This window comes from Pongo pygmaeus, chromosome 16, assembly GCF_028885625.2.
Source record: "Pongo pygmaeus isolate AG05252 chromosome 16, NHGRI_mPonPyg2-v2.0_pri, whole genome shotgun sequence".
NCBI classification, from domain to species: Eukaryota; Metazoa; Chordata; class Mammalia; order Primates; family Hominidae; genus Pongo; species Pongo pygmaeus.
This window is the reverse complement of record NC_072389.2, coordinates 85005873-85022841: the sequence shown is the minus strand read 5'-3', so window position 1 is coordinate 85022841 and position 16969 is coordinate 85005873. Positions and strand designations below refer to the sequence as shown.

The 16969-nt window shown below is 50.9% G+C and overlaps 1 protein-coding gene across 5 annotated transcripts in view; it reads left to right on the top strand.

The window, feature by feature from the left end:
* The window catches only part of RASGRF1 (Ras protein specific guanine nucleotide releasing factor 1), a 130000-nt gene that overhangs the window by 9068 nt on the left and 103963 nt on the right, over window positions 1–16969 (top strand). The gene's annotated exons all lie outside the window — the stretch shown is intronic.

Here is a 16969-nt window from a genome sequence, read left to right as displayed (position 1 = left end):
ACAGCCTTCACTCAACAGAGATTTACCAGTACCTCTGAGGAGCCAGGCCTATGCCTCCCTGGCACTGGGAGGATGGGACAAACAGCAGGGGCCCTCCCTGGAGGGGCTCACCATCCAGTGAGAGGACAGCCTGTGAACAGACAGTCACAATGCAGTGTGATCCCTGCTGGCACACAGAAGAGCCAAAGAGGGGTGAGAGCTATGGGAGTCCAGTAAGGGCATTTCCCCCAGCCCTGGGGTGTAGGGGGTGATTAGGGGCATATAGGTTGCAGGGGACACCAAAGCTGCCCTAAAAGCCTGTGTGCTATGTCCCAAAGCTCAGGCCTTCCCAGGCCCAGTGCAGAGCCAGTGCAGGGCTCTGAGTGGGAGAGGGGCGGCTCCGATCTGTGTGTTAGGAAGATCACCACAGAGTGAGAACAGGAGAAAACCCATCTGGAGGCAGGAAGCCAGTTAAGAGGAGGCTGCAGAACTGAGCAGTAGCAAAGGCCTGAATTTGGGAAGTACCATGAGCACTAAAGGTCTCCCCTCCACTCCCATCCCAGCCGTGACTCAGCCACTGAAGCCTGTGCTTTAGTGGTGGGCCATTAATACCATCCAGAGCTCAAGATCCTGAGACTCTGCAGCCCCATGCCCTCTGCCCCATGCCCTCTGGGGCTTCCCACATCCTGGGTTTGGGGCGGCAATGGGAATGTCAAATTCTCATCCCGTGAAAGCTTCAAGTGTTGTCTCCACACCTTCCAAGTCAGCCACCCACTCAGATAAAGCACCTTTTCAGATGACAAAGTCTTTTTCACAATTAGCATTTCATTTAACCACCACAGTAACCCTGAAGTTACTGTGGTTCTACATAAGAGAGGCACAATCCTCATTTGACAGACGAGGCTTGAATAGACAGAGTTCATTCTCTCCACAAATACCAATTGAGTGCCTATTTTGTGCCCGGCACTGAGCTCTTGCTGCTAAATGTCAGAGTCAGAATCTGCACCAGGCCTCCCGGTTCTAGGTCTAGTGGACATTGAGGCTGGTTGTTAAATGAGGTAATTTATACTCTAAAGACTAGATTTTACTAATCCATCAGGGCTAATGCAATTTCTTTCCCCTGAAACATGAGATAATTATTTTCCAAAAGATACTTCCTAGTTGAGCTTTTTTTTTTTTTTTTTTTTTCAAACTGGAAAATCCAACTCAGATCTTAAAATAAAGTCCTTTCAAAATCAGTTTTAGAAGAATGAAAGAATTTTTGATAACCTTAGCTGGTATTCCAAAACTCCATGCAGAAATTTAGAGAAACCTGATCGAGATGAACTTTTCCTGTGAGACCATATGAGTGAAATATAATCAACTTTGTTTAGATACCTCTTGGGCTCTTAGCCAAACTCAAGAAATGAGTGAAATCATTTGGAAGAACCTGTTCACATGTAGTGTTCTCAGCCTGCCCAGTTTCCCTGTGCCCTCAGCCTGCTGCTGCGCTCTCACCCCCTTTCCTGCCTCAATGGGCCTTCCTGCCCCCTCACTGCACTTCACCTCTGGTCACATCTGCAGGCAGCAAGGAATTGGAGTTGGAGGGAAGGGCTGGTGTTTCAGGAGGAAAGCCAATATCGGTTGGGCACCAGTGAGGAGAAGCAAGTAATTACATCTTAGAGTTTCCTGGTAGCCTGAGCAAGGAAGGAAACAGGCTAGTTATGAGATAGTCGTTGCCTCATGGAAAGACAAAGTCCAGTTGCTCAGGCAAGAGTACTTGTGTCCCAGGAGCTTGCATACGGGGGACCAGCAGGGAAATGATGATAACCTTGAGGGCAGAGGCACTGCCAGTATAGGGCCTGCCCCCATGAGTCGCATCTGCTGGCTCTTAGGGGAGGCTGAGCATGCTCAGTGAAGACCACATTCCAGGAGGCTTAAATGGTGGGGTCCCAGGGAGGTGTGTCCTGGTGTCCAGATAACACAGGGTGCAGCTTGGAGAAGCCTGGGGAATGGATGGGCAATTGGACCCTCTTAAATAGCCATTGCCTTCTTTTATTTTAAATTTTAGGATTGGTAATGCATTTCCATAGCTCAACATTCAAAAGAGACAAAAAAGTATACAGTGGCAATGCTCCTTCAGTGACTCTGTTCACTTCCCTAGTGGCCATTATACCAGTTTCTTATCCATTCTCCCAGAGGGATTTTATATATATATACATATACATGCAAACATCTGTCCGTCTATGTGCATGCATGTCTAATTATATAAATGGCAACACAGTCTGCACCATGTTTTTCTCACTATTTTGTGGAGAGGATTCTCTGTGAGTACATTGATCACCATTCTTTTTTATGGCTCTATAGTATTCCATGGTGTGGACATGCTATCATTTTTTTTTTTTTTTTTTTTGGCCAGTCTCTTCTTGAGGGATATTTAGGTAATTTAAAGTCTTTTGCTATTACAAATGGAGCTGCAGTTAATAAGTAAATATCCCCACACATGGGCCATTTCCAATCAAGTTTTTGACAAAAGCTGAAGAGCAGATATATCCATACTGAAGTCTGTACCTTCATTCAGCAAGTATGAGAACGGGGGCTGTTGAAAAGGGGAGGGCAGGCTGGCTGAGGCGTCATCACAGATTGAAAGATGTTTGTGCAGGACCAGCCAAGTGTAACAGCCACCAGGACCCATTTCATCTGTAGCCATGGTGCCCAGGCCCTGGAGTAGTTTACATTAAAACAGAGACCCTTCCGAAGGCAGAAGCTTGGAGGCCTACACTGACATGGGCCCCCAGGCGTTGGGTCAAGCACAGCCTCGTTCAAGGCTGATTCTGAAAGAGGGGGGCTTTCAAGGGCTTCTAAGCCCTGAGGTTGCAGTCACTTCCTGAATCTCCTCCCACCTTCTTCCTCTCAACTCCCAGCGAGGCCAGGCAGGGAGGATGAGTGAGCACGCAGCATGGCACCCAGGAGGTCAGTCTCTGGCCGCAGGCCTCTTCCTGGGCTGGTTTGGGGTCCAGAGTGGCGTATGGCTCAGGCCCTAAAGACTGGGAATCTGGACAAAGACCTGAGACAGGCACTGAGAACAGGGACAAAGCAGAGGTTCTGGTGCAGCCACCATGACCCAGGAAGACTCAGACTCGAGAACTCAGAGGCAGAGGTTGGGCAGAAAGAATCCAATTGGAGCTAGGAAGGAGGTCACAAAGTGGGGTCCTGACGCTGCGTGAAGCCACATCAAGAGAGGTAGGGGGTATGAGTAGTCAGGGTGGATGAGTTCTTTCTGGATTGGTGTGGAGGAACTAGGGGGGCATGGGAAAAGCTGATACTTCCTGCTCCGTGGACTGCCTTCCTGCTCAATGGAAGTATTAGCCTCTGCTGGCCCCACAGGTGCAGGAAGTATTCCCCGACTTGGGAATAATGTACTTAGTGAATCCCCCACTGTACACCACGGCATGAGCGCGTGCAGCCAGGGCTGGAAGGAACCAGCGTTGATGAGCATGCGCTGCATTGCAGCAGCTGTGAGAGAGGTCGGAAGATGCTCTTGGGGTGGCCTGCAAGGGTCATGGGACAGAGTGACTTGCCCTGGGAAGGAGATGGAAAAGGGAGCTGGAGGATCTGGGTGGGGATGGGGGGGCCTAGATGGATGTCCCCATATAGATGGAAGGAAGGAGAGAGGTTGGACCCTGGGCCAGGGCAAGTGCACACATACACACATGCATGCATACAAACACACACACACACACACAAACCAGGTTCTCTGTAGCACAGCCCCTCCCTGTACTGGGATATTAGGCAGCATGTGGCAGAAGCACAGCACCTGTGGGGCCTCAGCCCCAAAGGTCAATGATGGCGGGGAGGAGGAGCCAGGACCCAGTTGGGGAGAGCTGGCCCTAACCAGAGCAGCAGAGTGGGACCTGGCAAGGGGTGGGATCAGCCAAGAGTGGTGGCATCTATCCCCGAGCCCACCCCACCCACCCCTTCTCTCAGAGGAGGCAACGAGCAGAGGCCCAGGCGGCAGGTCTGAACTCCCGAAAGGCGGGATGAATTGGAGGGGGCAAGGAGATCAGAGGGGACTGTTTGATGGTCCAGGTGGGTAATGATGAATCGCTGAAGCAGGCATGGCAGTGAGGATGGGGGAAGGCACAGATTCCAGAAACACTAGAGACGAAAAACAGATACAACTGGCAGCCAGTTACACAGCAGGAAGAGGAGAGAAGCAGGAACTGAAGATAATGTACAGGATGCCACAAACGCCATCTCCCTGTAACCCACTGATCTTGCATGGCTGTGACCATTCTGGTTATGAGCCCCTCCCCACCACGCCCTCAGGACAGCGGCTGGATCCTACATTGTATGTATGTGTGCAGGCATATGAATGCTCATGCATGTGTGTTTTCCAGTAATGTGCCACTGCTAGGTTGATTAGACCCATCATTTGACCTTGTAAATGAATCCAGTGGTTTACAAAACACTATTTGAGCCTTTTCATGAACGAGGAGCTCCCACAATGCTATCCTAAACAACCCCGTGAGGTGGGTAATATTGTCCCCATTTTGTGAAAGAGGAGACTGCCCACAGAAGTGAAGAGGTGTGTTGAAGACCCCAAGGCTAAATAATAAATAATAAATTTGAACCCAGGTCTGATGACTCCAAGCCCTGGTAGACCTCACAACCCCAGGGCCCCAAAATGGACTCCCTGGAACACTGGTTTTATGGAATATTGATAGATCTTCCCAAAAAATGAAAATAAGATTCCATGGATGTTCCAGAAAAGGCTCCTTATGGAAGGACTGCTCTGTGCCCTGTCAGCTCTCCCTGAAGAGGCACAGACGGCTTTCATGAAAAACCAGTCCCCCCAACCCCTTCCAGCCAGCTCCACTACCCATGCCTGAGGGGTATATTCAACACCACCCCCTTTGTGGCTTTTGCTATTAACCAATTAATAAGCTGGGCTCCTGGGCAGTGGTGACAAATGCATTCAGTCACCCATTCAGTCAACCAGGGCTACCCTGTGCTCTGGCCAAGGCACGGTGCCAGGCTCCAGGGAGAGTTCTTGGTCAGGAATCATTTCTTTGAAAGGAGCAGGAGCCTTTTGCTCAAAGCAGCTTGAGCAAGAGAGGACTATCCTGGAAGAAACACAACGGTAGTTAATGGAACCCAGGGAGAAAATATACATCTGGGTCTCCATGGCCTGAACACCTCCACCTAGCCTTGTCCCCACCACTTGAGTTCCATCACCACCTCTTGCCACTTTCTGTGAGACCCTTCTGCTTCCTTCTTGGTTTCTTACTTGCACTTAGAGCTCACACATGCAGCTCATCAGCCTGGTGTCTCTGTGCCACTATGCCACATTCCCAGGAGCCCCAGATGGGTGAACCCTGGTGCATGTCCACTGCTGCTCCAGGCAGCTGCGTCCAGGACCATGGGCTTCTGAGAGGGCATGAGGGGCAGGGGAGAAGTCCTGCGTTTCTAGTATGACAACAACCACGTTGCTCCTCCCTCAGGGGTTCCAAACTCTGGGTGATTATAACCAGCTGGGGGACTTTCGAAAAGACCAGTGCCTGCAACCTCCCCTCCCCTCCCTTCCCCACCCACTACTCTGTTTTAATGGATCTGAGAAGGGACTTGAGCGACAGTGCTTCTTTAAGTTCCCAGACATCGCTAATGTGTAGCCTGGATTGAGACTATGGGCTGTAGCTGGAAAGATAATCAGAACATCAGTATGATATGAGTTGAGAATGGCCTTGATGGCACAGGATGGGGTGCTATCTGGGAGCCCCCGCAGCTCGCCCATTAGGAAGAACCACCATACCTTTCCAAAAGCACATATACAGCTGACATGCGTGTTGTCATTGATGGCTGCAAAGTGAACTATGTCTGGCTTCTAGTGGGGGCTAAATACTGGTTGAATTAATGAACGAGAAACAGCTTGGAGAGTAAAAGGTGTGGGAAATCTTCACTCTAATACCATGTGTATAGAATAGACCAAGGCAAGTGTTGTTGGGCCTGTTTGTCAGAAAGGAACCAGGGCTCAGAGAGATGAAAAGGCTGCCCAGAGTGCCCAGCTCTGAGCTTCACTGCCAGACCCAGACTCAGCTATGGAGGGTTCCACCTGCTCCTCTGTCTGTAGGGGAACCAAACATCCCAGTTTGCTCAGGACTGTCTTGGTTTTAGTACTGAAAGTGCCATGCCCCCAGGAAACTCGTTAGTCTCAGGCAAACCCAGGACAGTTGGTCACCCCACTGTCTGTGGTTGTCCAATGTTCTGTGTTCAGTGCAGAGGCTGTAGGGGCTGCTGGTCAGTTGGGAGAGGCAGGAGGCAAAAGAGAGTCTAAGCAAGTGGAGCTTCAAGTCCCCAGCCCCAGCTTCCAGAGGGGAAGTAGATCCAGCTCCAGACTGACCTGGGGTAGCACGGGCCATTTTGCAGTCCGGTTGGACAGGAGAGGCATACTGGGGCCAGGAAGGACATTCTGGACAGGAAGGGCATACTGGGGCCAGATATGCGCTGGAGCTAATGCACCTCCAGGTCAACTGAGGCCACAGGTGTGGTTCCAGAACATTTCCTCCAGCAAAGACAAGGGCCCACATGTGAGTCTAGTCCTGGCACAACCCCAGATGTGATTTCTGAATCCCCGCCTGTGAGCCTGGTAGGTCGCAGGTATAGTTTGTGGATCAATCCCTCTTTTCCTACTGAAGCCCCAGGCGAAAGTCTAGACTAGTGAGTAGTTCTCAACCTTGGCTGCCCATTGGAATCGCCCGGGGATGCTACATCAAACTCCAGTGTCCAGCCATGGTTGAGACTCACAGGTCTAGGGATACTCAGAAACCCAGCTCAAGCCTCAGAAGGTCCAGGCTCCATCCCTGCACTTGGGAATGCCTTGGAATCATTGTGGATCTGTTACAGTGATTTTGATACTGCGAGTATTTCTCGCTCGATCTTAGGACTCCTGTTGGAATCTCAAATCAGGTTATCCATCTCTTACTTCTGCTGTAGGAAAGCTCTAGGTCCATCCTTGATCTCTGTGGAGGCCCCAGGTGGAGCTCTGGGCCCATCTCTGCAGCCCTGCAGGGGCTTTAGAAGTGGTTCACCAAGTCTTGCCTCTTCTCTAGCAAAATCGGGTGTGGCCCATTGGTGGTTTCTTCCTCTGTTGCATTTCTGGGGAGTCCCTGAATGAGGCTGTGGTCTGTTCATACAACTGCAGTTGGACCCCAGCGATGGTTCTGCGAATCCCTGGATGCATTATGAGGCCTGGGTGTGGCTCTGACTTGGCCCATGCAGGCTAGTGAGGCTCATGATAAGGGTCTTTCTACACAGCCCATGGCACCTTCCATATATGATAGTGGACCTGCGCCTCCCGCCCAGGTTAAGCTCCACATAGGGTACTGACCCTGCCTTCACAACCTGGTGAGTGCACTGATAGTGCTGAGGCTGTCCTTGCAGTACTGGGCTAAGCCAGGTTCGGATGTATCTTTGGACTATAAGACTTCCCATCATTGACCCTCACATCAACTGCCTATCCTCACCCTAACCTGGCTCTAGTCCAGTTCAGGGAAGAGCCTCAGCCCAATTTCCCCACAGGGGCCACTTGCCCTTAGGAGTCATGGGCTTATCAGTTCTCCTTGAAGCATGAGCATGTACGGAATCACCTAGGGTGCTCTTTAAAATAAATCCCAGCCATACCCCTAGGGATCCTGATTCAGAAGGCAGCTAGTGCCTGGAGATATACATTTTTAGCAAGTGCCCCAAGGGATTTGGAGTGGAAAACTGGGATACTGAAGTAGGAGAAATGCATTTTTACATCTACTTACCTCTAGGGCAGCTCCTGCCCAGCAGAGCTATAGATCTGAGCCTGGTCCTGAAAAACTGGTGGCACCTAGCAAGACTGAAGACAGTCCTGGCCCCACATGTAGTTTTATCTCAAGTAATGGTGGCTTGTCTTAAGCAATGCTTCTCATACCACAGGGTGCAGCAGGATCACCTGGGGGGCTTGTTTCAAACCAGAGGTCCAGGATGGAGCCCAAGAACTTACAGTCCTAATAAATTCTGAGGTGATTTGGGTGCTGCTGCAGCTCCAGTGACTTTAAGGATTCTCATGGCAGTAAGGGTGGTGGGACATTCTTGGAAGAACAAGAACCACAGTACAGGCAGCATTCCCAGCACACATAACTGAGAAGAGGTGGAATCCAGGTGTTCCAGGGCAGCCAGTCTTGTCCCCATGCCACCCTCAACCACCTGCAGCCAGAGCCTGACACGCCACCTCTAGCTTTCCACCCTCAGTGCAACTCAGCGGCACCCCATGTCTGCCAGTGCCACCCTCAGTGCTCTGCTATCTCTGCTTGGCCTCACACCACCTGCTCACCTACCCTTCTTGTCTCTCACAACCCCGACTCCTAGTGGTCTCCTTACAGCTTCTGATGATACTGCCAACCAACTGCCTCTCCTCCTATTTACTAAGGCAAACTCCCAGCCTCACTTCCCTGTTGGGGCAGTTTGGGGAGCCCTTGCTCTACCTGGCCCCAGCCCAGCTTCCCCACAGGAACCAGCTGCCCTTAGAAAGAGCCATGGGCTTATCAGGCATCATGACTCCCCTTCCGGGATCTGGGCAGTCTGGTGAAGGGCTGCAGGGGATGCTAGATCTGTTTCAGCAACTCTAGTAGGCCTGTGAAGATTTGTTATTGAAACTTGGACTCGGGTCCTATATCTGAATGTATCCTATATCCTTGATCACATATAGTGAGTCCTGATCTCATCCAGGGCCCAGGGAAGGTGGGCATGAGGCTCTCTGTTGCATTGGAGAGTTCTAGGGTGTCCCTGGGACTGACTCTAGAACAATGCTGCTGTTCTGCAGAGGAATCCAACCAGGATCCAGGCAAGCCTATGTGGTCACATTGTTGTGGCAGGTGTGACTCGGGTCCTATCCTGTGGTCACACTGAGGCTCGTGTGTTGTGAGTCTGAGAAGTTCTGGGTAGCTCTGGTTGGTCTCAGCATCATTCTGGGGATGTCCAAGTTGTGATCCTGGCCTCATCACAGCAGCTCCAGTGTTGCCCCCAGTGTGAGTCTGGTTTTTACTCTGCAGCTTTGGAGGGATCTGTCTCTGGCCTCTGCCCAACCTTGTAACTCTGAGGAAGCCCAGGTGGGAGTTCAGCTTTCAAAGGTGACTCAGGTCAGCCTGAGCTCTCAACCGATACCAGCTGAGGTTATGAGACTGTCTCAAGAGCTCTGGTGCTGTGCAGGGTCATTGTTTTTCCATGGAAGAAATTGATATTCACATTACTTATCAAGAACTCCCAGAAACCCCCTAACTGCTCCAGACCACCACCCTCGTGAGGTCCTCAGGCAGTCACCGGCAATATAACGCTCCTCAGTTCTCTCCAGCTATCTCAGAGCTCCAGGGAGCTGGGCTGGCCCCGACTGAGGCTTTGGAGCTTGGGCCTCGAACCAAACCAGGCCAGTGGCTCCTCCTTCCTCCCTAAGCTCATTTCCCAGCAGATGGTACTGCTCCAGAATCCAGAAAGCCTCTCCCAAAACACACCCAAACCAGCCAGAATAGATCATAGGGACAGGAGAGCGAGTCTTAGGGCCAGAAGATATGTGTTCAGACTTCTAGGACAGGGGGAAGGAGATGGGAGCCCCTGGCCCTGGTACACTCAGTCACAGCCTGGAGAAGAGGAGGAAGCCAAGAAAGGGGAAACGAGGGGGCCCCAATATGGGGTGCCACTTTGCAGCTGGTACCACCCTGACCAGCTGACTTCACCTGCCATGTGGAAAGAAGCTGGGAAGAGTGGGGAGGGAAGACCTGGGAAGGGGACACAGAGGAGAAAGGCAGGAACAGAGACACAAAGAAGGAGACAGCTGCAGAGGGCCAAGCGCAGTGGCTCACAACTATGATCCCAGCACTTTGGGAGGCCAAGGCGGATGGATCACTTGAGGATAGGTGTTCGAGACCACCCTGGCCAACATTGCAAAACCCCGTCTCTACTAAAAATACAAAAAAAAAAAATTAGCTGGGCATGGTGGCGCACACCTGTAGTCCCAGCAATTCGGGAGGCTGAGGCAGGAGAATCACTTGAACCCGGAAGGTGGAGGTTGCAGTGAGCAGAGATTGTGCCACTGTACTCCAGCCTGGGCAACAGAGTGAGACTCTGACTCAAAAAAAAAGAAAAAAGAAAGCTTCAGAGAATGCAAAGGAGAGAGACAGAGAGAAATGGAAAGAACAGAGAGGAAAGGAAATGATCCCTTTCCAGGATCAAAGAGCCAAGAGGTGGAGTTTTTCTAGAACTTTGGCCTATCCATGCCAGAGGCAGCCCTGCTCCTTGTTGAAGGTGCAGTAATGGGAGATAGCCTTGCAGTGGGTCCTGAGACCCACCATGAAAACAAGGCTTCAGGCTCAAGCATGTCCAAGCCAACATTCATCTCCCTTGCATATTTGCTCCTTGGGAAAACAGCATGAGCATCAACAGCCCAACCTGAGTGTGCAGCTACTCTCCCGGGGCTGGAGACCAGCAGAGGATAAGAGGTCCGAGTGTCCCTTGGGGAGGGTTGCCCTGAGCCTTGACATGCTCCTGTGCAGCCACCAGTCACCCACGAGATGGGCAATTCAGATCCTCAACAACTTTGTGTCTATTTCCCTGAAGTTGTCCTGAACTTCTAAAATGGAGTAGGGCCTAGAAGATCATCGTATTTTTACCCGAAGCCCATACTAGCCAAGAAATCACCTGTGCTTTGAAGTAGGCACCCAAGCTTGCCAAGGAGAAAGTTATCAAAAATATTAATAAAAAAAGAAGCGTAGTGAACGTGCATTGGATGCTTGCTTGCAGGCACCAGCATTATTTCACTTGACTCTCACAACAACCATGCAAGGAAGGGACTCTTCTTATGCCCATTTTGTAGATGAAGAAACTGAGGTGAGAGCCATCCAGTGACTGGCCCCAGGTTACACAGCTAGCAAGTAGTACCAACAATAGCATTTCCCAGATAACACAATGCCACCTACACCTGTCATTTGTTGTCATCTGAAACATGTAGGAATATGAATCTCCACCTGCTTAGTCCTCCTTCAATTATTAAGGCCACTTCTTTATCTCAAAAGGATATCAAGTTTCCCAAATAGAGTCTCCCTTTTTAAAAAAAAAAAAAAAAACCCCAGACAGAAACTAAGGCTGAACTGAAGCATCTGTCTCCCTTTTTTCCCAGTTATATGCTCTGTCCCAGTCAGGGGAGCTGCCCAGGTAGGGGCTGGGTGGAGAGTGGGCTCCTTGACCCAAACTGGACCACAAAGCTGGGCTATTGCAACCCTGAGACTTCCATGTGCTCTCCATCTCCAAAGTCCCAGAAGATCAACAGGACACACGAGCATATCCCAGACCCAACCTCACACCTGTGGAACCAAATGCGACCTGAGCAGAATGTTAGCATCTGAGCATTTCCCAGGCAGAAGCAAGGCACCCTGAACATCACTCCTCAGCCCCTGCTGCCACCATCCATGGACCTCATGGGGACATCCTGGGTTGGGAGCTTCCACTGTCTTCAGGTGTCTGTGTCAGCTCATGGCAGGGAAACTTCCATTTGGGTGAATGGTGCATAAGAGCCTCATAAGGGCCAAGGTTTTCCGCAAATGCCATAAAGTGTAATGGTGAAAGCTAGGTGGTGGGATATGGGTTTTTACTGTAAAATAATTATAATGTCTGTGAATGTTTAAAGTTTTCTTAATAAAATGTTGGCAGTGGGTGAGGAAGGTGGACAAAGATCAAGGCCTTTTCAGCCCAGGCACCTCAAGGACCCAATAAGAAGCAATAGGAAGTCCCTTCTTCTGCCCCCGTTTCCCCCAAATCTTTGCCTTCCCTTACTTAAGAAACACCAGCATTTATAGTCTTTACTATTCTGATACCATCACCAAAATATCTCTTTCTGTCCAACTGCTGCAGCAAGACCTGCTTCCCCTGGAGAAGTCTGCCCAGTCCCTCCAGCTTGGCTGGAAAGTAGGATAAAGATGGGAAATTGGTTGGCACAGAGAAAATTCTATCACTTATATTCCTCACTCCCGGGGCTCCGCTTATTTGGGGTGAGCTTACATTGGGACAAAAACAGTGGTTACAGATCCTCACTCACCAAAGACAGCAAACGGGGTCTTGCCATCCCCACATGGGCCTGTGTCCCTGAGAGATACAGCAGTGTGGCTGGGATGTCACAAGTGCCCAGAAGCATTGCTTGCAAAATCATTATTAACAAGTGCAAGAGGTGTGAGGACCATCATGAGGTCTTGGGTGCCTCATCAGGACATCATCAGAACCCCAAGGTAAAGCATTCATGTGTCTGTTCATTCACTCATTCTTCAGCTATTCATCAGCATCCACTCACTACTAGGCTCTGTGCAGTGTTCTAGAGTTTCCAAATGAAGCAGGTACAAGCCCTGGCCCTGAGCAGTCCAAGACCAAAGGGTCAGCCAGGCTGTGAGGCTCCAAGGAAGGAGGGGCCTCATGGAGAAGTCCTATAGGTGAGGGGAAGAATGGAGTGCAGATACCCCCATCCCCAAGCCTAAGCCCGGCCAGGCCTGTGGTCCAGGTAAACTCTTTTCCCTGAGACCTGAATCTCTGGCCTGTGTGTTCCCTGGGACCCAGGGAGGGGTCCTCGCCTGGCCTCTGCTGGGGTTCAGCCTGCCAGGCTGACCCCACGACACAGTGCCATGCCCAGACCCTCAGACCACACTTAGGCCACACACCTGACCCTGACAGAGAAGAGGGATGGGCCAGAAACATACACAGCCTCTGAGAGCTATGGGAGAGATTGGGAACAACCCAGGGCCTATCCAGAAGTGCAGGGAAAGACCCAAAACACATCCACACACATCCACACATGCACACTCTCATTCACATTCTCCAGATATATTGATAAATGGATATAAAAGCGTGTGTGTGTGTGTGTGTGTGTATACACATATATAAATATATATGTATATATATATCGATAGATGGATATAAAAGCATGTGTATATTTATGTGTGTATATATATACTTATACATATAAATATGTGTGTGTGTGTGTGTGTGTGTATATATATATATATATATATATATATATAGGCTCAAAAAGACCTTGAGCCCAGCTCATTTAACTCCCCATTTCATAGATGAGGAAGCTAAGGATGACAAGGAGGAAGAGACTTAGTTGCCCCCAAGCCACACTGTCTCAACTGCAGAACTGACACCAGATAAGACCCCCTTTCCAGTGCTCTTTCCCTACCCAGAAAGCCACTTGCCCCCTATTAACTCTTGTCCATTACAGTGAAGAGAACAAACAGGGTGAACAGAAGGGCCCTGGGCTAAGAGCCAAGCCACTGTCACCATAGACAGCAATCCCAGAGACACCTCACACCCACCTCCAAGCCTCAGCCCCCTCTGTGAAGTGGGGTCGTGCCACCTACCTCCACTGTGGCTGGGCTCCCTCAGGAACACAGGGACAGTGCCTGCAGGGTGACAGGCACGCAGCAGGGCCTCACAAAATCAGTCGCTTTCCCTTTTTTTCCCCACACCACTGGTTGTGTTTTAGGTTTTCCTGCACATAGGTTTGGAAATCTGACATTCTCACTGAGTCCCTTTCACCTCTCTAAGCTCCCTTTTTTGTAGCATCTTCCAGGAGCCTGGAGCTCATCCTCTCTCTCTAGACGTGGGCTTTGGTCTTTCCCAGTGGATTATACTCTGTCTCTGCATCTCTGTAGGCTTCTCCCTCTCCCACCTGCCCCCGCCCATCTATCTCTATCTTATCTCTGTCTCTGTCTCTATCTCTGTCCCTACCAATTCCTACATAGAGCAAAGTCTCATTTACTTGCTACCCAGAGTGCGAATTTGTGCTGATTCAGAAACTCTGGGTGGAAGCTGACTTTCCCTTAGCAAACAATTTCTACAAGTCAGTCGGGCAATGTGGTTGCATAAAACAGATGTCAGGGGGCAGGTTCACAAGCACGAAGGGAACAAACTGCTCTCAAGTCATTCGAGGCACTTATATTCCAGCTCAGGCCTCCTGCAGCAGCAAAAGCACCACTGGGCAAAGGCCGCCCTGGGTTCTGGCTTCAGTGATGCTGTTTCTAGCCTGGTGACCTTGGACAAATGAATGTGTCTTGCCTCCACATGCCCTCTAAATGGGGGTAACAGACTTAATTTCTAGGGCAGTTGTGTCTCTAGTCAGCTGATGTGTGCAAAGAACCTAGTACCATGCCTGAGGCATGGTAGATCCTCCAGTTTCCCCTTCTCTTTAAGGTGGAGGCCCTCACAGCTGCCTGGACTGCAGTTCCTCGGCCGGGAGCCTGAAGTGGCTCTGGATACTCCCAGAGCTCACCCTGGCCCCTGCAGCCTGGCTGTTATGCCTCACAGGGAAGCTTCTAGGTCACGTTTGTCCCGAAGGCTACCCCTCCATAAACTGGCCACTTCACTTGAACTCTAAGCCTGTCAGTCACTCAGGGTCTAGGCAGTGTCTCCTATCCCAGGAGGACAGCAGATGCAGGATGCTTGTTAGGAGACTGTGGCAGTAGCCCAGGAGAAAGGTCGTGGGACCTAACCTAGGGCAGCGATGATGGGGTCAGAGCAAGGCCACACAGATGGAGTAGACGGGCAGATGAACTAGCAACTATTGGAGTGACAGGAAGGGAGTGGGGGAAGCCTCTGGGTAGCCTGCGGCCGGCTTCCTGAAGCCTCCAGGAACCCCGTGCCTGGTCTGCAGGATGGAGAGTTGGGCATCATAACCTGTCAGAAGCTCAAGGTCTCTGATGACTGGGTTCAGGCCTGGAGGGTCTTCCTGGCATCCTTCCTCACAGTTAGGTTTCCAGCAGGGGTGAGGCTGCAGGGGATTCCAGTACACACGGGTAGCAGGGAGCCATCTGCTTCCCCACTCAGTAGGGCTGATTGGGAAGAAGCCTCTGTGAGGAGTGAAAGGCCTCAGCCAAGCCCATCACCCCATGCAGCTCTGAGTCCCCTGGTGACCCAGTAGGGAAGGAGAACACTCCTGCTCTGGTCCCAGCAATGGGCTCCTATAGCTCTGGAACATTCCCCTTGGGGCTCTAAGGAGACCCAGCAACCCCACTGTGCCTGTATGTAGCTGAGTGCCTTGTTTCTGATTTAGGACTGAGTCTCACCTACCTACAGGCTCCTTGAGGTGGGGACTTTGCCTTTTTGTCTTTGCATCCCAGGGCCAAGCCCAGGGCCTGAGCAGGCAGCAGTTGCCCAGTGCAGGTGTGTCATCTCAGCTTCTCTGCTTTCCTGCTGTTTGGCCTTAGGCAAGCAGCTCAACCTCTCTGAGCTTCAGGTTCATCAGCTGTAACACAGAGAATACCTGTTCCGCTTGGTGAATGTGGAAATAATGAGGTCATGGGAGACAAGCATTTGTGTGTTCATCATCTCTCGAGAGATGGGGAAAGTGCTAGGTAGCCGCCTGCCACTATGTGTCACCTGCTTCCTCCTCAAGGGGGGCAGGGTGCCCACTGGAGCCTTTCAGATTCAGTTATTTGAGGCTGTAGCTGACATTTCATTCTATAGCCCCAGTTATCTGTTTCCTAGGAAACAAGAGACAGACATTGACTCTGTAACAACTCTCTCTCTCTCTCCTCTCTCTCTCTCTCTCTCTCTCCCGCCATACTCATTCCCCCCGCCCCCCACTTCCCATACACCCGGCTGCCACCTAGACTGACAATTAACAAAAATACATAAATGTCAGCAGAAGCTAAAATTAGTTTACACACTGCACCTTGTGCTGCTGCTCCCTGCCACCCGGACACCGAGGGATGGAGGGACGGGCACCCTCTCTGGCTCAGTGTCACACCATGGCTGGCTTGTGGTGCATCCTCTGAACAGCAGACCTAAGGGCCCCTCTTTGTACCTCACCCCCTGCCTCTCTCCTCCAAGTTTCACCAGGCCCAGGCCCAGCCTGGGCCCCCAGCACTTCGTTTGTCTGCCCTCTCTCTCCGACGAATCCCTCTGCAGGCAGAGCTGGCCCCTCAGAGCCCCCTGCCCCTTCCTCCTGCCAATGCCCCAGCCCAGTCTATGACTCTCCCAACATGCCCAGTTGCTCAAACCAGAAACCTGGGCTTTGTCCCTGCTGCCCTCTCCTCCCACGGCTCCTCCTCTCAGCGGCACCCCGGGTCCCTGCCCACCTGCCCCCTGGCATCCCTGTACAGCCCCCTCCCCCTCCCAAATATGCTGTGAGCTCTGGACACCAAGCTGCCCCCTATGCTCTTCCATTCAGCTGAAATAAAACCAGAACCAATGTCCCGTCCTCTGGGAAGCCCTCCTGATCTCCCTGGGATAAGTCAGTGGGTGACTTTGTGCCCCCACAGCCCTTTGTTCTTACCTCCATGACAGTAGTGATCGCACCACATTAATTACAGCAATTACAGTGCTTACTAGGTGCCAAGCATTCTTCTAGGAGCTTTACATGTATTGAACTCATATAACAGTATTGCAGATGGGTGTCTATTGTCTGGCTCTTCCACTTCCCTGAGTCCTTAAGGGGCAGGGCCCATGGTTGGCATGGTTCTAAGTTAGTCACCTGCACCCAACACAGAGGTGGCTTCCAGTGGGCTCTTATAGGGACCATGTCTGTTTACTCATCGCTCTAACCCCAGGACCTAGAAGGGCACTTAATCCATTTTTGTGGAGTGAGTTAAATACATGCTGCATTGAATTGATACCCAATTCCCAAAAGGATGTTCTAATGATGTGCTTTCCCTGCCTTCCCTCCAGCGCGCCTGATGATTTCAAACTGGCTTTTTTGCAATTTGTTGTCGAACAGGGCTTTGTGTGTTTTGTTTCCTTCTTACGATATCCTAAGCATAGGCTCTGTTACACGGTACAAAAGCCCTTTTAATCGAGAATTGGAAACTGCTAAATAAAATGGCATTCTGATTATCACAAACAAGGAATCTGTGCCTAGCTGATGTGGCAGCAGGCACTTTGCAAAACAGCTAGATTGATTGCAGGAGTCATTGTTGGTCCCGTGGACACTCTGGTAATTAGAGATGTCTTC